The sequence below is a fragment of the Neoarius graeffei genome, chromosome 5, assembly GCF_027579695.1.
Source record: "Neoarius graeffei isolate fNeoGra1 chromosome 5, fNeoGra1.pri, whole genome shotgun sequence".
Lineage (NCBI taxonomy): Eukaryota > Metazoa > Chordata > Actinopteri > Siluriformes > Ariidae > Neoarius > Neoarius graeffei.
This window is the reverse complement of record NC_083573.1, coordinates 63,069,299-63,093,358: the sequence shown is the minus strand read 5'-3', so window position 1 is coordinate 63,093,358 and position 24,060 is coordinate 63,069,299. Positions and strand designations below refer to the sequence as shown.

Genomic DNA, 24,060 nt, shown 5'->3' with positions numbered 1-24,060 from the left:
GCTGCTTGCAGCACTGCGAAAAGAGAGCCGAGCACATAAGTCTCTCCTGCCAGTATATAGCCTCTCCACAGCAAGTCCTATGCAGTGCCTCCTCGTAGCTACAGACGGAAGCTGGGCACCACACGGCCCCAGGCTAAACTGCAGGGAGCTCGGAGGTCTGGCCCTGAGACATGAGGCATGCATGGCCCACGGGTGTGTGGACACGCCCTGATGCCCATGAACCAGACCCCCAGATTTGAGCAATTAGCACGGGTAGATGGAGCTCGTTAGCCTGGGAAGGCAGTTCGTCTAGGGGAAGGGAAACCCTGATTCAAAAACCTCCGCTACCTTGCAGCTATATCCAATCTTGGAAAAGACTATGGAAGTAAATCCAGACAGAGAATCCGGAGTGGAGTACGTGAGGCGGTTGACTGTCAAACTCTGACATCCTTCCGGCAACTCCTGCAGCCAAACCGTCGCTAAGTGTCACACTTTGCGTTCCCTTGGATCACATCGGAGAGGCCAAGAGGGGGGTCCTGTTGTGTTGTTTTTTCTTGGGCAGCGCAGGGCCTCCAAACACCCGCCCAGGCCAGCCATATATTATTGAGGTTTTTCACCTGACGTCACAGGGTCACGTGACGCCCCGGTGTCCGCCATTTTGAAGGTCAAGCTAGCTAATGTCAACGGAGCCAGTGTAAATAGCTGCCGGAGCGCGCTCCGGCTTGCTCCCCCTCAAATTAAGCAGCGCGCTCCGGCTTGCTCCCCCTCAAATTAAGCAGCGCGCTCCAGCTTGCTCCCGGAGTGCTCCGGCCGAGGTTCCGGAGCGCGCTCCGGCTTGCTCCCGGAGTGCTCTGGCCGAGGTTCCGGAGCGCGCTCTGGCTTGCTCCCCCTCAAATTAAGCAGCGCGCTCCGGCTTGCTCCCCCTCAAATTAAGCAGCGCGCTCCGGCTTGCTCCCGGAGTGCTCCGGCCGAGGTTCCGGAGCGCACTCCGGCTTGCTCCCCTTCAAATTAAGCAGCGCGCTCCGGCTTGCTCCCCCTCAAATTAAGCAGCGCGCTCCGGCTTGCTCCCGGAGTGCTCTGGCCGAGGTTCCGGAGCGCGCTCCGGCTTGCTCCCCCTCAAATTAAGCAGCGCGCTCCGGCTTGCTCCCCCTCAAATTAAGCAGCGCGCTCCGGCTTGCTCCCGGAGTGCTCCGGCCGAGGTTCCGGAGAGCGCTCCGGCTTGCTCCCCCTCAAATTAAGCAGCGCGCTCCGGCTTGCTCCCGGAGTGCTCTGGCCGAGGTTCCGGAGCGCGCTCTGGCTTGCTCCCCCTCAAATTAAGCAGCGCGCTCCGGCTTGCTCCCCCTCAAATTAAGCAGCGCGCTCCGGCTTGCTCCCGGAGTGCTCCGGCCGAGGTTCCGGAGTGCGCTCCGGCTTGCTCCCCCTCAAATTAAGCAGCGCGCTCCGGCTTGCTCCCCCTCAAATTAAGCAGCGCGCTCCGGCTTGCTCCCGGAGTGCTCTGGCCGAGGTTCTGGAGCGCGCTCTGGCTTGCTCCCCCTCAAATTAAGCAGCGCGCTCCGGCTTGCTCCCGGAGTGCTCTGGCCGAGGTTCTGGAGCGCGCTCTGGCTTGCTCCCCCTCAAATTAAGCAGCGCGCTCCGGCTTGCTCCCCCTCAAATTAAGCAGCGCGCTCCGGCTTGCTCCCGGAGTGCTCTGGCCGAGGTTCCAGAGCGCGCTCTGGCTTGCTCCCCCTCAAATTAAGCAGCGTGCTCCGGCTTGCTCCCCCTCAAATTAAGCAGCGCGCTCCGGCTTGCTCCCGGAGTGCTCCGGCCGAGGTTCCGGAGCGCGCTCCGGCTTGCTCCCCTTCAAATTAAGCACCGCGCTCCGGCTTGCTCCCCCTCAAATTAAGCAGCGCGCTCCGGCTTGCTCCCGGAGTGCTCTGGCCGAGGTTCCGGAGCGCGCTCCGGCTTGCTCCCCTCAAATTAAGCAGTGCGCTCCGGCTTGCTCGCCCTCAAATTAAGCAGCGAGCTCCGGCTTGCTCCCGGAGTGCTCCGGCCGAGGTTCCGGAGAGCGCTCCGGCTTGCTCCCCCTCAAATTAAGCAGCGCGCTCCGGCTTGCTCCCGGAGTGCTCTGGCCGAGGTTCCGGAGCGCGCTCTGGCTTGCTCCCCCTCAAATTAAGCAGCGCGCTCCGGCTTGCTCCCCCTCAAATTAAGCAGCGCGCTCCGGCTTGCTCCCGGAGTGCTCCGGCCGAGGTTCCGGAGTGCGCTCCGGCTTGCTCCCCCTCAAATTAAGCAGCGCGCTCCGGCTTGCTCCCCCTCAAATTAAGCAGTGCGCTCCGGCTTGCTCCCGGAGTGCTCCGGCCGAGGTTCCGGAGTGCGCTCCGGCTTGCTCCCCCTCAAATTAAGCAGCGCGCTCCGGCTTGCTCCCCCTCAAATTAAGCAGCGCGCTCCGGCTTGCTCCCGGAGTGCTCCGGCCGAGGTTCCGGAGTGCGCTCCGGCTTGCTCCCCCTCAAATTAAGCAGCGCGCTCCGGCTTGCTCCCCCTCAAATTAAGCAGCGCGCTCCGGCTTGCTCCCCCTCAAATTAAGCAGCGCGCTCCGGCTTGCTCCCGGAGTGCTCCGGCCGAGGTTCCGGAGTGCGCTCCGGCTTGCTCCCCCTCAAATTAAGCAGCGCGCTCCGGCTTGCTCCCCCTCAAATTAAGCAGCGCGCTCCGGCTTGCTCCCGGAGTGCTCCGGCCGAGGTTCCGGAGTGCGCTCCGGCTTGCTCCCCCTCAAATTAAGCAGCGCGCTCCGGCTTGCTCCCCCTCAAATTAAGCAGCGCGCTCCGGCTTGCTCCCGGAGTGCTCTGGCCGAGGTTCCAGAGCGCGCTCTGGCTTGCTCCCCCTCAAATTAAGCAGCGTGCTCCGGCTTGCTCCCCCTCAAATTAAGCAGCGCGCTCCGGCTTGCTCCCGGAGTGCTCCGGCCGAGGTTCCGGAGCGCGCTCCGGCTTGCTCCCCTTCAAATTAAGCACCGCGCTCCGGCTTGCTCCCCCTCAAATTAAGCAGCGCGCTCCGGCTTGCTCCCGGAGTGCTCTGGCCGAGGTTCCGGAGCGCGCTCCGGCTTGCTCCCCCTCAAATTAAGCAGCGCGCTCCGGCTTGCTCCCCCTCAAATTAAGCAGCGCGCTCCGGCTTGCTCCCGGAGTGCTCCGGCCGAGGTTCCGGAGTGCGCTCCGGCTTGCTCCCCCTCAAATTAAGCAGCGCGCTCCGGCTTGCTCCCCCTCAAATTAAGCAGCGCGCTCCGGCTTGCTCCCGGAGTGCTCCGGCCGAGGTTCTGGAGTGCGCTCCGGCTTGCTCCCCCTCAAATTAAGCAGCGCGCTCCGGCTTGCTCCCGGAGTGCTCTGGCCGAGGTTCCGGAGCGCGCTCTGGCTTGCTCCCCCTCAAATTAAGCAGCGCGCTCCGGCTTGCTCCCGGAGTGCTCCGGCCGAGGTTCCGGAGTGCGCTCCGGCTTGCTCCCCCTCAAATTAAGCAGCGCGCTCCGGCTTGCTCCCGGAGTGCTCTGGCCGAGGTTCCGGAGCGCGCTCTGGCTTGCTCCCCCTTAAATTAAGCAGCGCGCTCCGGCTTGCTCCCCCTCAAATTAAGCAGCGCGCTCCGGCTTGCTCCCGGAGTGCTCTGGCCGAGGTTCCGGAGCGCGCTCCGGCTTGCTCCCCCTCAAATTAAGCAGCGCGCTCCGGCTTGCTCCCCCTCAAATTAAGCAGCGCGCTCCGGCTTGCTCCCGGAGTGCTCCGGCCGAGGTTCCGGAGTGCGCTCCGGCTTGCTCCCCCTCAAATTAAGCAGCGCGCTCCGGCTTGCTCCCCCTCAAATTAAGCAGCGCGCTCCGGCTTGCTCCCCCTCAAATTAAGCAGCGCGCTCCGGCTTGCTCCCGGAGTGCTCTGGCCGAGGTTCCGGAGCGCGCTCTGGCTTGCTCCCCCTTAAATTAAGCAGCGCGCTCCGGCTTGCTCCCCCTCAAATTAAGCAGCGCGCTCCGGCTTGCTCCCGGAGTGCTCTGGCCGAGGTTCCGGAGCGCGCTCCGGCTTGCTCCCCCTCAAATTAAGCAGCGCGCTCCGGCTTGCTCCCGGAGTGCTCTGGCCGAGGTTCCGGAGCGCGCTCTGGCTTGCTCCCCCTTAAATTAAGCAGCGCGCTCCGGCTTGCTCCCCCTCAAATTAAGCAGCGCGCTCCGGCTTGCTCCCGGAGTGCTCTGGCCGAGGTTCCGGAGCGCGCTCCGGCTTGCTCCCCCTCAAATTAAGCAGCGCGCTCCGGCTTGCTCCCCCTCAAATTAAGCAGCGCGCTCCGGCTTGCTCCCGGAGTGCTCCGGGAGCAAGGCGGAGCGCGCTGCTTAATTTGAGGGGGAGCAAGCCAGAGCGCGCTCCGGCAGCTATTTACACTGGATCCAGTGTAAATAGCTGCCGGATCATAATTACAGTAAACTAGTAAATACAGTAAAGGAAAAACTTGAGGCTGAAAGGTTTTAACAGTCATCCAAATGACTGAACATAAACATTGCTACAGTAACATACTAGCATATGTTGTTGACATTAGCTAGTGCTAACAGCTAGCTGCTAGTACACTGCTACAACACAGACACCGACCCTAATAATACAGTTCTTGGTCATTGCCTGGTAACAGCAAATTTATAACGGGCCATGTCTCAACAGACTAAGAAGTTATTTCAATGACATTTAATAACATTTTGTTTATCCTGAGGACTGAAAGTAAATGAAAATGTGAACAAACCTTAGCTGTAATAAGATGGCGACCACCGGCTCCAGGGACGACCCACTGATGTAGGCATGTTACCCAGCCTGACACAAAATATTTGCAGGCATCCAAACTCTTATACGCTTTCAGATCAATACCTGTGTATGGCGATGGGTTTTTAATGACATAGGTATACAGATCATGTGGGCCGAAGTCATATAAAGACGAGGGCTTCGTGTATTTCCGTACGTCAGTGAACAATCCTGGTGGAAGCAGGTAAACGTCGTTCTCTAAGCCTGCTAACCTCAATTTTTGCAAATACCTCTCCCTCTGCTCGCCCTGTAAATGCCCTACGTCGCTGGATAGTGAAGGTGTTTTCTGCATCTCGCTCCTTTTTCTTTTATGTTTTTCGTTTGTCGCCTTCCTCACATTCAAACTGATTCGAGCCGTGACGTCCAAAATGGCAGCCTCACATGACTTGGTCATGTGGGTGAAAAACCTCAATATATGTGTGTGTGTGTGTGTGTGTGTGTGTGTCAAGCCGGAAAGTCTGCACACCTTTCACCTTCTCCATGTTTTATTACGTTACAGTAAATCCAGACAGAGAATCCAGAGTGGATTCTACAATAGATTGAGTTCATTTTTTGCCTCAAACATCTACACACAATCGCCAATAATTATGAAGTGAAAATAGGTTTTTAGAAAATATGCAATATTATTTTACTGACAAAAATAGGTTATTTAGGGGTTACATATCTGTACACACCCTTTGCTTAATACTTGGTTGATGCACCTTTGGCAGCAATTACACCTTCAAGGCGTCTTGGGAAAGAAGCTTCGAGCTTGGCAGACTTGTTTCTGGAAATTTTTGCCCATTTCTCATGGCATATCCTTGCAAGCTCCATCAGGTTGGATGGGGAGCATTGGTACACAGCCATTTTCAGTTCCTTCCACAGATGTTCAATTGGATTCAGGTCTGGGCTCTGGCTGGGCCACTCAAGGACATTCACAGACTTTCTCCAAAGCCACTCTTTTGTTCTCTTGGCTGTGTGCTTCGGGTCATTGTCATGTTGGCAGGTAAACCTCTGCCCCAGTCTGAGGTCCAGAGTGCTCTGGAGCAGGTTTTCTTCAAGGATCTCAATGTACTTAGCTGCATTCATCTTTCCCTCTATCAGGACTAGTCGCCCTGTTCGTGCTGCTGAAAAACATCACCACATCATGATGCTGCCACCGCCATGCTTCACTGTAGGGATGGCATTAGCCAGGTGATGAGCGATGCCTGGTTTCCTCCAGACATGACGCTTGGTATTCAGGCCAAAAAAGTTCAATTTTGGTTTCATCAGACCAGAGAATCTTGTTTCTCATGGTCTGAGAGTCCTCTAGATGCCTTTTGGCAAACTCCAAGCAGGCAGTCATGTGCCTTTTACTAAGGAGTGGCTTCCATCTGGTCACTCTACCATAAAGGCTTGATTTGTGGAGTGCGGCCTGGATGGTTGATCTTCTGAAAGGTTCTCCCAATTCCACAAGGATACGCTGGAGCTCTATCAGAGTGACCCTCGGGTTCCTGCTTACCTCCCTTGTCAAGGCCCGTCTTCCCTGATCACTCAGTTTGGCCGGGCAGCCAGGTCTAGGAAGATTCTTGGTGGTTCCAAACTTCTTCCATTTACAAATGATGGTGGCCACAGTGCTCTTTGGGACCTGTCAAGCTACAGCAATTTTTCTGTACCCTTCTCCAGATCTATACCTTGACACAATCCTCTTTCTGAGGTTTGCAGATAATTCCTTTGACCCTATGGCTTGGAGTTTGCTCTGACATGCACTGTCAACTGTGGGACCTTATATAGGCAGGTGTTGGCAATCCCCAATCATGACCAATCAATCGAATTTACCACAGGTGGACTCCAATTAAGTTGTAGAAACATCTCAAGCAGTATCAGTGGAAACAAAATGAACCTCAGCTCAGTTTTGGGTGTCATATCAATGGGTGTCCACACTTGTGTACATATGATATTGTACATTTTCATTTTTCATAAATTAGCACAGATGTCTAAAAACCTGCTTTCACTTTGTCATTATGGGCTATTTTGTGTAGAATTTTGTGACAAAAAATGAACTCAATCTATTATAGAATAGTCTGTAACATAATAAAACATGGAAAAGGTGAAAGGGGTGTGCAGACTTTCCGGCTTGACTTTTCATACACACACACACACACACACACTTATTTATTTATTTATTTTTACACATGAGATATTACTCTCAATGCATGCCCCAGGATAAATCAAATTAAAATACATTTTTGGACATTTTTTATTTGTAAATATTGGTTGATGCTGGCTGTCAAACCTAGAGAGGTGTTTCAATGGAAAAACGATATATACTGCACAAAATGGTCATGAGCATTATGTTACACTTTTTTATCCACCAAAACAACTGTGGAGAGAATAGGAGACATTTATAAGCTTGAGCACAGCTGACCTTGCCAACTGCGTTTTCTAAAAGGATACATGACAGGGGAACAAAGAGCTCAGCTAAGACAGAGTATCTGAGTTTGACCTTGGCACTGTCACTGTGAGAGAGAGGAGGATAAGGAATTGGAAAAAGACGAAAGAGCATTTCTAATGTCACATCATCTATTGAGCTCACTTTTGCTTCAACCAGGAAATCTAGACACTCTAGAACTCCTCATTATCACAAATTAATGAGGATATTACATACTTCACGGCATAAACTAGTGTGTGTGTGTGTGTGTGTGTGTGTGTGTGTGTGCATGCTCTGTTTAACTGAATGACATTTACAGGCAAAAAAAGAAAGAAGCTTAGATAATTAGAAAGAAAATAACACTGATGGCGAACAAAAGCTTCTTCATGTTTCTGAGCTCACTGTTTCAGTCCATGCAGCTTTACTGCGCTCTGTTCTAATGTCCAATAATGTCCTGTACCTGCATCTAAGAATACAAATACCATTCTCTTAGTAATTCCTTATCCTTTTGCTTCTCAACTGTCTAATTCTGGCTTAAGTCCATTCTTAATTAGCCAGGAGGACCAGCTAATGGACAGTGTATAACAAAGATATAAACCAGATCAACATATAGATTACCCATTGCATTGTTCTGCAAAGACTACAGCAACTTCACGAGAGTTTATTTTATGTTTTCACAACTGACCATTTAGCAATCGCAGATCCCTGACTGGGTTCCACAAAACCATTTGTATTTAACTCCCAGCTAAAATATGAATCCATCAAATATTTTAGGCCCATAAACAGATGCCTAGAAAAGACCAAAGAAAGTATAACCTTCAATCCTTGCTGAAATTGGATATGGATATGGATTTCTGTTAGCGTGAGCCACTAATAAGCCGCTGCCTCACCACCAGACACAGGAATAAGAACGATGAGTTCTTCTCCAGATCTGCTGTGGTAGTACCATGTACAAAGAGCCACAATCAAGCTTTCACTATTCACAAACATTCATCCATTAACCATAACCGCTTATCCTGTGTAGGGTCGCAGGCAGGCTGGAGCCAATCCCAGCTGACTATGGGCGAGAGGCAGGGTACACCCTGGACAAGTTGCCAGATCATCGCAGGGCATAGAGACAAACAACCATTCTGTTAGGGTTTTGCTGGGATTCAAACCTGGTTCATTGGTGTGATAATCCAGCAAACCCCCACTAGGCCACCAGGATGGATGACTCAAATGCAGAGGCGTGAGGCGGAAGTAGAAAAAGTATCAAAAGGTTTATTTATACTATATACACGATATACAATCCAGGGCAAAAAAAAAACCAAAGAGTATAATCCAACACTGGGAAGACAAAGGGAAAAAAATAAAATATCCAAAAGTTCAAAGTCCAAAAAGGAAAAGGCAAAAATGCAAAAGCTCAGAAGATCCAAAAACACAGTCACTACTAAATCCAAAAGAAAAGCAAAGTGCAAAACAAAGAACACAGTACAGAGGAAACTGGAGATAAACATAACAGCACAAAGACTCGTGACAAGAGGACTGAACTCAGGGGGTATAAATACACAAACTAAATTGAACACAGGTGAAGATAATCAGGACTAAACAGGCAATTAACACAAACACAAAACACAGGAACAGTGGTGGCCTCTAGAGGCCAAAATAAACATGACACGAAAAGGAAATAACAGCGGCCTCTAGAGGCCAAAACAGTCCTAATCCTAACAGGACCCCCCCCCTCTAGGAGCGTCTCCTGACGTTCCCAGGGCGATCCGGATGGGCCAAATGGAAGTCCCGACACAGTTCTTTATCTAGGACATCCCGAGCAGGAACCCAGCAGCGCTCCTCAGGATCATAGCCCTCCCAGTCCATCAGATATTGCAACCCGCCGCGGACCCGGCGGGAGTCAAGCAGGCGATGCACAGTGAACACAGTCTGCCCCTGGAAGATGCAGGGGGGTTCCTAGGGGCAGGGGCATACATAGACGTCAGTACGGGCCGCAACAGGGAAACATGGAAAGTGGGGTTGATCCTCAGAGTCTGGGTCAACTGGAGCCGGTAGGAGACAGGGTTCACCCTGCGCACCACCTTGAAGGGGCCAATGTAGCGAGGAGCAAGCTTGCGGTTCTCCACCCGCAGCGGAAGGTCCTTAGTGGACAGCCAAACCCGCTGCCCAGGGCGGAAAGCGTGTGCAGGTCTTCTATGGCGGTTGGCCTGAGTCTGGTTGGTTCTGGAGGTCTGTATGAGGGTCTTCCTGACCTTGCTCCAGGTCTTGCGACACCGTCTCACATATTGGTTGACCGAGGGCACCCCCGCGTCCTCCTCCTGGTCCGGGAACAGAGGTGGCTGGAACCCGAATTGGCACTGGAATGGCGACAGCTTGGTGGCCGATGACTGCAGGGTGTTGTGGGCGTACTCCGCCCATGGCAGCCAGGTGCTCCACGATGTCGGGTTATCCATAGCCAGGCCTCGCAGGGTGGTTTCCAGGTCCTGGTTGAGCCTCTCCATCTGACCATTGGACTGTGGGTGAAACCCAGAGGAGAGGCTGGCAGTGGCTCCGATGACCTTGCAGAACCCGTGCCCACTCGGGAGGAGAACTGGGGCCCTCGGTCTGAGACGATGTCCTGTGGAAGACCAAAGACTCGGAAGACATGATTAAACATAAGTTTCGCTGTTTCAAGAGCAGAGGGGAGTTTGCACAGTGGTATGAAGCGGCAGGCCTTGGAGAATCTGTCAACTATGACCAAAATGACCGTGTTACCTTGTGACTCAGGGAGACCCGTGATGAAGTCGACTGCCACGTGGGACCAGGGACGCCGGGGAATGGTCAGAGGATGCAGGAGACCCTGGGGACGCTGTCGTGGGTTCTTGGTTCTGGTGCAAACCTCACAGGACAGGACAAATGACCTTACTTCCTTCTCCATGTTAGGCCACCAGAAGCATCTTTTCAGGAAGTCCAGGGTCCTCCGAGCTCCCGGGTGGGCGGTGAGAGGGGAAGAGTGACCCCACTGGAGAACCTTGGCCCGGGCTTGATGTGGGACGTACAAGAGGCCCGGTGGCCCCGTCCCAGGACCAGGGTCCTGGCGTTGGGCTCGTCGGACAGCCTCCTCAATACCCCAGCGGACAGGGGCCACAATCCGGGACACAGGGATAATAGGCCCGACTTCATTCTCCCTGTTAGTGGCAGAGAACAGCCTGGACAGTGTGTCAGGTTTGGTGTTCTTGGAGCCGGGGCGGTACGAGAGGGTGAAGTCAAACCGACTGAAAAACAGGGCCCACCTAGCCTGTCGAGGGTTCAGTCTCTTGGCTTGCTGGAGGTACTCCAGGTTCTTGTGGTCAGTCCAAACCAGGAATGGATATTGCGCTCCCTCCAGCCAGTGCCTCCACTCCTCAAGGGCCAGTTTGACCGCTAGCAGTTCTCGATCCCCCACATCGTACCGGGACTCCGCAGGACTCAGGCGGTGGGAGAAGTAAGCGCAGGGGTGCAGCTTTCCTTCCGAATGTTGAGAGAGCACTGCGCCGACACCACTGTCCGAGGCGTCCACCTCCATGATGAATGGTTGGGAGGTGTCCGGGAGGACCAGAATGGGTGCCATGCAGAAGCGGTCCTTGAGGTCTTTGAACGCTTTTTCCGCCTGAGGAGACCAGCCATAAGATCCACCTGTCCCTTTGGTGAGGTCTGACATGGGTGCTGCTACAGAACTGAAGTTCCTGATGAACTTGCGGTAGAAGTTAGCGAATCCTAAGAACCGCTGAACCTCCTTAACGGACTTGGGAGTAGGCCAGTCCCGGACGGCCAGGGTCTTGGCAGGGTCCATTTGGAGTTGGCCTGTCCGTACAATAAATCCCAGAAAGGAGACCTCAGGAACATGAAATTCGCATTTCTGGGCCTTGGCGAACAGATTGTTCTGTAGCAGCCTCTGGAGAACCTGGCGGACATGGTGGCGGTGCTCCTGCACGGTCTTGGAAAAGATAAGGATATCGTCGAGGTAGACAAAAACGTACAGGTTAATCATGTCCCTTAAGACATCGTTGATTAGGGCCTGAAAAACAGCTGGTGCGTTGGTGAGTCCGAAGGGCATCACCTGGTATTCGTAGTGCCCAGACGGGGTGTTAAAGGCAGTCTTCCACTCGTCTCCCTGTCGGATACGGATGAGGTGGTATGTGTTCTGTAGGTCCAACTTGGTGAAGACGGTGGCGCCTTGGAGCAGGTCGAAAGCAGTGGACATCAGCGGAAGGGGATATCAGTTGCGCACAGTGATCTTGTTCAGGCCCCTGTAGTCAATATATGGTCGGAGCCCCCCATCCATCTTGCCGACAAAGAAGAAGCCGGCACCAGCAGGTGAGGTGGAGGGTCGAATGAACCCAGAGACCAGGGCATCTTTGAGGTATTCCTCCATGGCCTTGCGTTCTGGCTGAGAGAGGGAAAACAGTCTGCCACAAGGAGGGGTAGTTCCAGGCAGCAAGTCGATGGCACAGTCGTAGGCCCGGTGCGGAGGAAGAACGGCGGCCCTGCTCTTGCTGAATACCTCCTTGAGATCCCAGTACTCTGTGGGAACTTGAGATAACTCGGTGAGATCAGGGGGCTCGGCAGGAGACACAGGAGAGCTAGAGAGCAGACAAGAGGCATGGCATGCAGGGCCCCATTCCACAACCTGGCTTGTTACCCAGTCTATGCGAGGGTTGTGGCAAGTAAGCCAAGGAAGGCCTAGAATAACTGGGAATTCAGGTGAAGGAATCAGGTGCAGGGATATTTCTTCCTTGTGACCTTGAGACTGGAGGAAGACTGGAGAAGTAACTTGGGTGACTCTTCCATCACCTAACGCTTGGCCATCGAGGGCAGACACAGACAGTGGGACTTCAAGAGGTGCAGTCGGAATATTGATGCTTTGGGCGAAGTGAATATCCATAAAGTTCCCAGCCGCCCCTGAGTCTAACAAAGCTTGACAAGAGTGGACAGACTCACCCCAGGAGATGGAGACCGGGATGTAGATTCCTTGGCCAGGGAGTCCGGGAGAGAGGGTAGGCCCCGTCACAACCCTCCCTTGGCTGGACGGGGCGGTCCTTTTCCCAAGAGTTCGGGACATGATGCTCGGAAGTGACCAGGCTTGCCACAGTAGATGCAGCACTTGTCCCTCCTTCTGCGCTCCCTCTCAGATGCGGAGAGGCGAGTACGACCCACTTGCATGGGTTCTGGACAGTCACTGAAGGAGGTAGACGGTTTCCAGGTAGAGGTAGGGAGGCTGGGGGGGCTCAAGGCTTGGTGGCATTCTCTCATCCTGTTGTCCAGACGAATAGCATGTGAGATGAGGGTTTCGAGGTCACTTGGGCATCCAATAGAGGCCAGACCGTCCTTGATGGGGTCAGACAGACCATGGTGGAAGGCTGACACCAGGGCAGTCTCGTTCCATCCACTTACTGCTGCGAGCGTTCGGAACGAGATGACGTAATCTGCGACGCTTCCTCCTTGCCGGATGGACATGAGCTTTCGGGCTGTGTCGGTACTGATGTCCGCCTGATCGAAGACCCGAAGCATCTCTTCAGAAAACAGCTGGAAATCAAGGCACTCAGGTCCCTGTCTTTGCCAGATAGCAGTAGCCCAGGCTCGTGCCTTACCAGCTAATAAGGTGATCACAAAGGCAATCTTGCGGCGATCCATAGTGTAGGTGGTAGACTGAAGCTCAAAGGTGAGTTGACACTGGGTAAGGAACTCTCGGCACTCACTGTGCTTGCCGTAGTACCTCTGTGGTGCAGGAAGGCTGGGTTTGCGAGGTGAAGAAGGCAGCATGGCAGGAGGCACAGGAGCAGGAGCTGGATCAGGAGATGCAGGCAGAGATGTCAGCTGTGCCAGGGTTTTCCCGATTTGCTGAAGCAGTTCCTCGTGGCGAGCAAGGGCCTCACGTTGGCTGGTGAGCGTACGTCCATGAGCGTCCATGGTCGCTCCGAAGCGTGTCGGAGCTGCCGTAATTCCCTGAAGGTTGGCCGGGTAGACAGTTGAAGCAGCCTCTGCTGAGTCGGTCATGACGGAGTCTTTCTGTTAGGGTTTTGCTGGGATTCGAACCTGGTTCGTTGGTGTGATAATCCAGCAAACCCCCACTAGGCCACCAGGGGGATGACTCAAATGCAGAGGCATGAGGCGGAAGTAGAAAAAGTATCAAAAGGTTTATTTATACTATATACACTATATACAATCCAGGGCAAAAAAAAAAGAGTATAATCCAACACTGGGAAGACAAAGGGAAAAAATAAAATATCCAAAAGTTCAAAGTCCAAAAAGGAAAAGGCAAAAATGTAAAAGCTCAGAAGATCCAAAAACACAGTCACTACTAAATCCAAAAGAAAAGCAAAGTGCAAAACAAAGAACACAGTACAGAGGAAACTGGAGATAAACATAACAGCACAAAGACTCTGTGACAAGAGGACTGAACTCAGGGGGTATAAATACACAAATTAAATTGAACACAGGTGAAGATAATCAGGACTAAACAGGCAATTAACACAAACACAAAACACAGGAACAGTGGCGGCCTCTAGAGGCCAAAATAAACATGACACGAAAAGGAAATAACAGCGGCCTCTAGAGGCCAAAACAGTCCTAGTCCTAACACATTCACACCTACGGTCAATTTAGAGCCACCAATTAGCCTAACCTGCATGCCGTTGGACTGTGGGGGAAACCGGAGCACCCAGAGGAAACCCACATAGACACGGGGAGAGCATGCAAACTCCACACAGAAAGGCCCCTGTTGGCCGCTGGTCTCGAACCCAGAATTTTCTTGCTGTGAGGCGACAGTGCTAACCATTACACCACTATGCCGCCACTTCACAAACAATTAAGCCAAAAAAAAAAACCTTTTTTATTTTCATACCAGTGGCTCAGCATGGATTTCATATTAGAAGGGTAGCTGGTTATGAGCAGGGCTAGCAGGCATTCCATCTCGGAGAACCCACTATGGTGAAGATGGCAAGTTATATTTTACTTACATATTCAGGTTTTTTTCTAGAAAAATTTAGTATGAGGGTGCTCACCATGGCGAGGGAGCGAAGCGACGACGGGGGGGGATGGTGCCGGTTGTCCATCCCCCCCCTCCGCCGTGCGAAGCCTTTGAAAAATTGAGGCTCCAATGGGACATTCTGAGGCTATCTGACAGGGAAATTGTAACAAATTGTCAACATTGAAAAAGAAAAGTAATCTTCTGCCCCGGACAGTCTTTGTCTTTCTTCCGTTTTGTGCCGCGGGATGACATCTTTAAGTGCCCAAGTGTCAACAAAAACAACTCGCGAACTACTTCTGTCAAAAACTCCCGCGTCGGTGGGTGAAAGGTCATTCAGTCTCGAGAAATCTCGCTCTGCAAGTCAGCTGACCTTGTATGTAACCCATGTCAAATCTCGCGAGAGCAGCCACGACAAGTAAACAACATAGCGCCTCAGTCTGGAAAACGCCAATTCGGATTGTTTTTGCACCGTCTGGCAGTGTATCTACTATGATTGGAATATTTTTGGAGTAATTATAACGTATTTGACGATCAGACACATTGTCACGTGGTGTTGCTGGGATGTTTTCACGGAGAAAAGATCGTTTTGAGAAAGATTGCATGTTGTGCAGTAGCATATAAGTGCATGGCCTAAGTGTGACTTGGGGTTCAATCAGCATTTCGGTAAGGGGGCGCACGCCGAGAGTAAGAGGGCGCAGCACCCCTGTTCCCCAGTTTAGACGAAAGCCTGATATTTACTTTATTGTCCTTGAATTTAACTACATAGACCTACCTTGTGCAGCACCATGTATAGAAGTCTAGTGTGACTGCTAATAATTGCAATTATTATGGTAAATTTCAGTGATTTTGCTAATTGTTGTCCCTTTTGTGGCTTTTTTTTTCCATACAACACCAGATTAAACTCATCACAACTGCTTGTTAGCTATTATTATAACCAGCAAAGTAGCATGCGATCTAAGAACTAATACCCTAAGCTAACTTGCTCCACTCAATTGCTTGAAACAGTATGGAGCAGCTACTCCTGGTGGGACGACAAATTACATTTTACTAATAAGAGCTTTTCGATAATATCTTGTATCACAGTGACATACTGTATGCTATATATCTGTTTCTTTTCTCTTCTTTTTTGCCTCAAATCTGTAACTATTTGGAGCTGCACCCCCTAAATCTTCCTGTAGCTACAGTGTTATTTTCTGTTCATTTGTTCTTCCACACTGTTGGGTAAAAAAGCAGAGACAAGCACATATTACAAAGGGGGGGGGGGGTCAACCTCGAGCTTTAATCAATCAAAACCAAGGAGCCATTGATCTAATTGCTGGAAGGCAGAGTTTACACATGTCTCCATTGTAAAAGAAGAGTGAAGAGGGTGACTCTATGAGGTTTGTTGCGTTAGTGCCAGAAGAAGGACGAGGGGAAAAAAGTCCAGGAATGTCTAACCAGTCCTCACCCTGATTAGAGCTGAGGGCTTCCCAGATCCAGAGCAGGAAAGAAAGAGAGGTTCTCACAGAAAGCATATGCATTATGGATGTCTGCCAAATACTGCGTGCTGACAGCAGCAGTGTGGTGGAGCATTACAGCTGCAACTATCGATTATTTGGGGTTTTGAATAATGGCCTGAATATTTGAATATTCTGTAAGGATAATAAAAGTTCAAGGCTTAATTTATTTTACTCAAATAAATAAATAAAGTGTCTTGCAAAAGTATTCATCCCCCTTGATGTTTGTCCTGTTTTGCTGCATTACAATCTGGAATTAAAATGGATTTTTTGGGGGTTAGCACCATTTGATTTACAACATGCCTACCACTTTAAAGGTGCAAATTGTTGTTTTATTGTGACACAAACAATAATTCAGATGAAAAAACAGAAATCTGGAGTGTGCCTAAGTATTTACCCCTTTTCGTATGAAACCCCTAAATAAGAGCTGATCCAACCAATTCACTTCATAAGTGATGTAATTAGTTGATTTAAGATCCACCTGTGTGCAATCAAAGTGTCACAGTTTTGTCTTGAGGAATGGGCAAAAATCCCAGTGGCTAGATGTGCTAAGCGAATAAAGATATACCCCAAGAGACTTGCAGCTGTAATTGCAACAAAAGGTGGTTCTACAAAGTACTGACTTTGGGGGGGTGAATACATATGCACACTCCAGATATCTGTTTTTTTCATCTTAATTATTGTTTGTGTCACAATAAAACAATGATTTTCACCTTTAAAGTTGTAGGCAGGTTGTGTAAATCAAATGGTGCTAACCCCCCAAAAATCCATTTGAATTCCAGCTTGTAAAGTGACAAAACAGGACAAACACCAAAGGGGATGAATACTTTTGCAAGACACTGTAAATAAATAAATAAATGAAATCCAGCAGTAGAATACTAATGATATGAAAGGCCCTTTTGTGGGACATCTAAATAAAGGGCCTAAAACATATCCTTAATCAAGTTGTTCAAACAATGTTGTTCAAACGCTACAGCAGACTGTATAACAAATTACTCATGCCAAATAATATATAAGGTAGATCAAATGCCTGCTTAAATCATAAAATGACACCAGGGAAACAAAACAACTCTCAATGATTCTTGCATTACGACCAACAACCAGCAATTTTGCAGAGCTAATGCACTTACCAACATATTAAAGGGAGGTGAGCGATAACTGAAGTACCTAGGAAACTCTACACAGATAAGCTCACGATCAAACCGAGGACCCAGGAGCTTTGAGGCAGCGATGCACCACACTGCACCACCATGACGCCCTTACCATTTTCAAATTAATTTAATTATCAAATTTGTCAGTTTTTTCAGAAATATTTTTTTGCAACACTGTAGGCATGAGGGCCGCTAGCCGAAGTGTGATCGAAGTGCATAAATAAAGAGAATGGAGAATAAAGGTGAGAAAATGGAGTTAGAATAGCACAACAGAAAAGAAAACGTCTCTCCAGCTTATTTGCGCAGATGGTGAAAAGGGGCGGGGAGCCCTAGTGGGACCTTGGAATCGAGGGAGCAAAACTCTGAAGGAAGCAATAAGCTCTTTCTGACAAGCTGTAGTATTCAGATCAATAGGCTGCTGCTCTCTGTCTGCCAACACCTGAGCTTGTGTAACTCACAATCACCTAAGTTATTCAATTATTGAATTTATGTAACTCAGACCCAACACATCTAATCCTTCATGTCAGGTTTTTATTTGTTGGCCAATGTCTTCTTGGTGCGCCAAACAAGTGTTGGCAGACTTTCTGTCGATGTCATTTGGAAGGCATGTGGGAGAGATCACTAACAGAAGCATGCGCAGAATTAAGTGTAGGAGTGAAGAGGTATAAATAGACAAAGAGCAAGAGAATCATGAGGAATAATGGATTTCGAGCACAACCTCAGCCATTTTTCAAAATATAATCATCAACCTTTTGTATCTGTATAAATAACGTGCAGGTCTAAATATGGCAGATGATTCATTAATAGACTTTGTACAGGTCATGTCAGCATACTGTATATGATGGATATACTCGGGCAAGATCGAAGTGGAACCTTAGATTATGTGCACCAAAGGATGTTATATCATATACATTATATCATATACTTATATTAAATGGTCTAAACTGCACACATACTGAGCAAATATTATGCTTTAAGTGGAGACAAAGACCTTCACCTATGGATTTATACCTACAAGTTTTCTGTGCAACGAGTGGCTTTTTTTTTTTTTTTAAATATCAAAGGGACTGTGCAAGATAAGACTCTAGCTATATTTACATGCACACCTTTTTTACATTCGGGAAGAATTCATTCCAATCGGTGATTCCAAATGTATATGAAATCAATCAGATAGTTGTGCTTATTTATATGTCCCAAGTATACACTCATGGGCGGTATGGTGGTGCAGTGGTTAGCACTGTTGCCTCACAGTAAGAAGGTTGCAGGTTTGAACCTTGTGGCTGACCGGGGCCTTTCTGTGCGGAGTTTGTATGTTCTCCCTGTGTCTGGATGGGTTTCTTCCGGGTGCTCCGGCTTCACCCACAGTCCAAAGACATGCAGTTAGTTTAACTGGCTATTCCTAAATTGTCCATGACCAAAAGCACTTAGCCAAGAAACCCTAGGAAAGGGACCTAACCCAGAACGCACTGGATGGGCGAAGTGTACAATCAGAATAGAATTTCTGACGTGCACAATCCCATATAGCTGGCATGTTTCTCCCTTTCCTTAAAACACCACAACATTATCACTTTACAAAGGCATACTAAACATGCACAGGAGGTTACAGGTACAGAGCGCAACCCGATCAAGTGTTTACATGGCTAATATTTTCCTATCAAATGGATTATCAGAGGTCTACACCACCTCTTTCAAGTCGATGAAATTCTCAGTTGTAATAGTGTAATTCATTCTGATAGAGCTGTTTACAGGAAGAAATTTCATTCTGATCAAGGTTGAATCCAGTTATTAAGAACAGATGATTAGGATTCATGCAAACAAAGCTTTTGTTGCACATTCAAAATGAGTCTCCTACCACACCTCGACTCACAATGAAGTGAAGGGTACAGACAAGTAGTGACACATATCTTAGCTTAGGTTCTTCCTTCATATACAGTGATTAATGCAGTGCTTCATGTTTTCTTCGTGTGCAAGTGACGTTACGCTTATTTTCCAAACCGGAAGTTCGCCATGTTCGGTGATAACAACAACCAGGAACCAGCGCTTCACGAGTGACCTGCTGCAACGCTTTGTGATTTTCTTTTAATTTCATTGCCTCTGAAAAAAAGACAATGCCTACTTTGTGTGCGGTATATACTTGTGGTAATAATGCTACTCATGACAAAGAGAAACGATTCTTCAGAATTCCCAAAATTAAAAATGGTGACGATACAGACAAAGAGCTGTCCAGAGAACGCCATGTGCTGTGGTTCAAAAACATACATCATAAGGACTTAACTGAGAAAAAAGCTAATTACACCTGCGTGTGTGGTGACCACTTTATATCTGGTAAGAGTTCATTGCTAACTAAAGCTGTGTTTTCTGCTGATTGAATTGAACTTTTGAGCTTTAGCGCGAACACTCTGCTTCTCACCTTGCAGGAGCAGCGGCAAACCTACGTGATAAAACAAATCCAGATTGGGCACCAACACTCAAATTAGGACATGATAAGATCAAGATGAAAACTCATCTCGCAGTATCAAGAAGCAACAGGATAAATGAAAGATCTGCCAAGAAAGCCAGATTAGAAGCAGTGCAAACCTTAGCCAGTTTGAATACACAAGGAGAACAATGTGGGTCAACTTTGCCAGGTGAGATATTAGCGATGCCATTCGAGTAACCCAGTAACTTCCTTTTACTTATGCACTTTTCGTTTTACAGACGTACCAGAGTCAAAAGAAATTGGAGGCCTCTAGGCTCTTATAAGCCTTCATTTGTGTGTTGCTTGTCTATGAGGTTTGTAGAATATGAGAGTTCACAATTTCAGGGTATTTAATCGCTGGTAATGAGGCTAAATCCTCTGTATAATCAGATGGCTTTGACATATACAGGTCAAAGCCACAAATTTCAACTTTTTCTCTGAATACTGATTTGGCACAGGACTCCAAAGAATCATAATATTTTGAGAAAGTCGGAGATGCATCACAGTTATTGTTCGCACAAGACGGCATTCTGGATTTGTATGTCATCCAACATGGCAGCGTCACACTGTTTTTGTCACGTGGTTGCACACGAAGAATAGCTGAAAGGATTCACAGTATGTCCCTGAGCACAAACAGGAGTACCAAATCTACATGAAAGATCATTTTAAAGTAAAGATTCCACAGGTACATGGAGAAAGCAGTCACTCCTCTCTCCTCACACAGACAGTTGTATGATAGAGAGAGCAGCTCAGGTAGAACAGGCAGGTGTGAAGACGAGGTGTGCTGGAGTAACGTACTCCCAGCTGACACCTGGTGCAGTCATGCCATAACCTGTCAAGAGCAGCTGTCATTCCAGCCCAAAGTCACCCACACACAGACAGAGAGAGGAAGAGAAGTGAGAAGAAAGAAGAGAGTGAACAAGGATACAAGGGGCAAAAAAAAAGCCAGACAGAGAGCAACACAAAGGTGCAGAGAGAGAAAAGAGTCAGAGAATGAGATGAGAAGAGAGAAAATAATAGGCAGATTAGTCTCATTCATCTGACATGAGATATAAACAGGGTAGAGGGCTGGATCATAAGTGGAAAAAGAAACAGTAAATTTCAAGCTTTGTATGGGAATCCATAAAGTTGAAATAGGCTGTCGAACAGGTAGCTATAATTCTTTTAATGAGGTACAAGGCTGAGAGCAGTGCTACACACCTCCGGCTCCCTCACTCGCTCGTAATGTCTTAATGAAAGTGACATGATAATGGGTAGACGTGATGATGCCCAGCCGCCAAGAGGACATTTGCCTAATGATGCCCATGGGAATCAGCAAGCCTAGCTTACCATTCCATATATCCAGTGACACGGTGGGGGGGGAAGGCACAAGTGTTAATTTGATGTGAAGAGAAAAGCACTGGAGGAGACAGTATGGCTCCTGAAGTGCTTTTATATCATTGTGTCCAACAAATCCAGACAGTTGACGCAAGGATATGGTCACAGACCCAAGAGCAGTGATCACCAGGCCTGTTCATGGAGATCAATCTTCTAGTAAAATGCTGATCTAAGCAAGTAGACTGATCATTTGAGCAAGGCATACAAGATTAGAGTTGGAAATAAATTCCCTAGCAACAAGTTTGGTGAACTCTGTGCTGGAATCACTGGGAAGAACCTGTACTGACCTTCCTTTTCTGTTATCAGAGAGATACTTAAGTTTCCCAGAGGCACAGTGAAGTCTCCAATGATAGAATATATAGAATATCTCAGCAGATTCAGAGCTACTGTACAGAGAAGCTAGCAGCAAAATAGGCTAAAACTAAACCACATGTGAGAGTGGCTTTTCCAATGATGAGGTGAAATGTAAGACCCAGAGCATCTGTCTTGCAGACCCACTTTCTATTTGGAGAGACAGTGGCTGCTTTCCACTCTGATGAGGAAGTAGGGCCTTCTGGGTGTTTTGGATAGGAGACGGCTCATCTGCTGCATTAAAAGAGAGCTGGAAGCTTTGGCACGGCTCCAGTCCAAGCTCAGAGGGTGAGAAGGACTCAGGTGGATCTGTAAAACTACAATACCAACACTCAGCTGATTTCCAGATAAGTATATTCACACCACACAACCTCATGCATCCCCCAGGGATTTTCGTGTGATATGTTAAATGTCTCAAACTGTACATTCATTCTCGTATTTATTCCCCCAAGGTTCATTCAACTCGATTGCATGGTTTTACAGAATCGCTCTATCATAAGTTATTTTTATTATCAGGCCTTTCCTTCTTACTGTTAATGAACTCTTTTCTTCGTGGCTGTGCGAAACTCATGCTGCACTCCAGCATGCAACATGGAGTTCTAAACTGTAACGAAATCTTTCAACTAGTTAATGACAACCATTAGATGCAATGTGATCTAGCCATACATGTTTGAACCAGATCCTGTCTGACAAATATTCAGAAAGGTAAATTCATACCTTACGACTTCTTTGTTGTTTCTTGTAAAAGAAAAGAGATGCAAGAATCCTTTGGCAAACTGGTATGTGGGTGTCTCAGTTTGACAAAAAAAAAGTAGCTGGTATTCTGACAAAACTGTCGAAAGTGCTGTCACTGATTATCATGTGGATCCCTACCAGGGGACTACGTAGCTATGGGGTTGGGGGCTCGGATTTCTAAAGGTGTGAAAAAGATATAGAAAAGAAACAGTCAAACTCATTGCATGTCATTATCCTGACATTGAATCACTGCAACATGTAAAACTGTCTCTACATGATTGGGGACATTTTCCTTTTTTAAGAGAAGGTTTAAAGGAATGACTTCAAAAACAGCTCAAAGCTGTTTTCAGAGCAGTGCTGCCTACAGAATTGTCTGCCTAGTCACTCAACCCAAGCCCAACTGATTTCCCTGAGAGAATCTGGATCGAAAGGTTTCAGGTAGGTATGGCAAGGCATGTCTGAAAAGTGCCTGAAAAATTAACATTTCATTTCAATGCTCCAGGGTTTCTGGTTTAATCCTGAGCTCGGGTTACTGTCTGTGTGGAGCTTCTGTGCATGTTCATGTGTGCATCCTCTGAGTTTCCTCCCACTGTCAAAAAACCATGCCAGTAGGTGGACTGCCTATGCTACACTGCCCCTAGGTGTGAACGAATATGTGATTGCATGGACACAGAGCCCTGTGTAAGGCTGGCAACCCATTGAGGGTGTATTCCCATCTCATACACAGAGTTCCAAGGACAGGATCCAGATCCAGATGTGGATAAACCATTACTGAAGATGAATGAATGAACAAATGGATGAATTTAATTTACATGTTTTGAGTTATTGTCACAAATACCGTATATATACATACTTATGAGATATTGTTTCCCTGAAAATAAACACCGGTTATTCTTAATTATGCATATTTATTGCATTTTGAACATTTTGTAAAACTTTTGACAAAGTGTCTTTTGCCCTCCAACACAGTGTAGCTCGTTTTGACTGTTTCTCACAGTTGGACCGTGAGATTAGAGCTGACCTTCTCAGATGCCCTGTATTGTTGCTCTTATATCAAGGAGGCACTGCTCAAAGCGGACACAGGTTTGATGAAATCTTACTGGAATGGACTCACCAGCGTGAAAGGATCAATATGGCATTAATCTCTGCTGGGCTTGGGGCAGTGAGAGGTAGACTATGAGGCCACAGAGGTGTCGAAGATGAGGCCAAGAATGCTGTAAATCCTCCAACCTGTCAGTGGCAGAGTGGGCAGGCAGGATGTTTATCACTCCCTTGGGCCTCCAGGGACCATCAATACAACATGCATGGCATATCCATGGCCAGGGAGTTCACTTGTATGATTTCTGTATCCATTACAAGACACACACACACACCACACACACAGCCATTCTCCTGAGATCCCTGTTAGACACATAGACATACAGTGCTAACCCCTGACTCCATATAGACCTTTTTCCATTCTGCGTAGCCATAAAACAGGATCTGAAAGGTCAAGGTGATGCAGCTTGGCAAATTCATTCAATCATAAATTGAACTTTATGTGAGCACGCATAACAGTTATACCCAGCCCAATGAGAGAACGGCTCAGGAACAGTGCACTGTGCATTAAAGAAATCTCAAGCGTAGACCTTTCCTGCCCAAGTTGTTCTTTGGTGCAGAAATGATTCATCTGATTCAAGTGCTCATGCTATATCTTTAAAGAAACACACAAGGGAAATTATAACTGATTTTACCAAGCATTGAACCAGGACGTGTTTCACGGGGGTGTCAAAGAATGACCATAATCATGCCTTACTGCACAAATATGTATCAGTACTGTATAAAGTCATAGCAGGCACAAAGGCTACACTTTACGACCATGGCAACACCATGGAAAAAAGTGAAACGAATGAAGCTTCAACCAAGGCAAAATAAAAATAACATGCTGAAGGAAAAAATATTCTAATCCTTGTTTTAATTTTTTTCACAGAGAAACAGAGTTATTACCTCCACTAACTGTGCTGGAGGAGGTTATGTTTTCATCTCCACTTGTTTATTTGTTTGATTCTTCCTAACATAACTCAAAAAGTAGTGAATGCATTTTGATGAAATTGTAGGAAAGGTGAGCCAAGGAACCACTGAATAGATTTTGATGCAAAACCGAATATGTGGCTTGGCAGAGGTATACACTCTACCGAGTGCCCTTCTAGTTTTTACAAGTTTCTAAATCAATTAAATCCGTATTTCAAGCTTATTTAATTTTCTTTTTGGAAGATACACACTTCCTTAGACTCTGAGAGCAGAGTTGTGAAGCTCTGTTCTTTACCCGTCCCTGGTTCCCACTGAGGAGACCGCAATACAACGAAGCATATCATTTGTAATTATCTCATAACC

At 48.2% G+C, this 24,060-nt stretch overlaps 1 protein-coding gene and 1 long non-coding RNA gene across 3 annotated transcripts in view; one reads left to right on the top strand and one right to left on the bottom strand.

Annotated features, from left to right (window-relative positions):
- ptprub (protein tyrosine phosphatase receptor type Ub) overlaps positions 1–24,060 on the bottom strand; it is a 487,258-nt gene that overhangs the window by 452,362 nt on the left and 10,836 nt on the right. The window lies entirely within an intron of this gene.
- Positions 18,780–22,578, top strand: LOC132886090 (uncharacterized). The gene is made up of 3 exons (XR_009654662.1): positions 18,780–19,091; positions 19,184–19,393; positions 21,094–22,578. It is a non-coding gene; the product is annotated as an uncharacterized LOC132886090 (long non-coding RNA).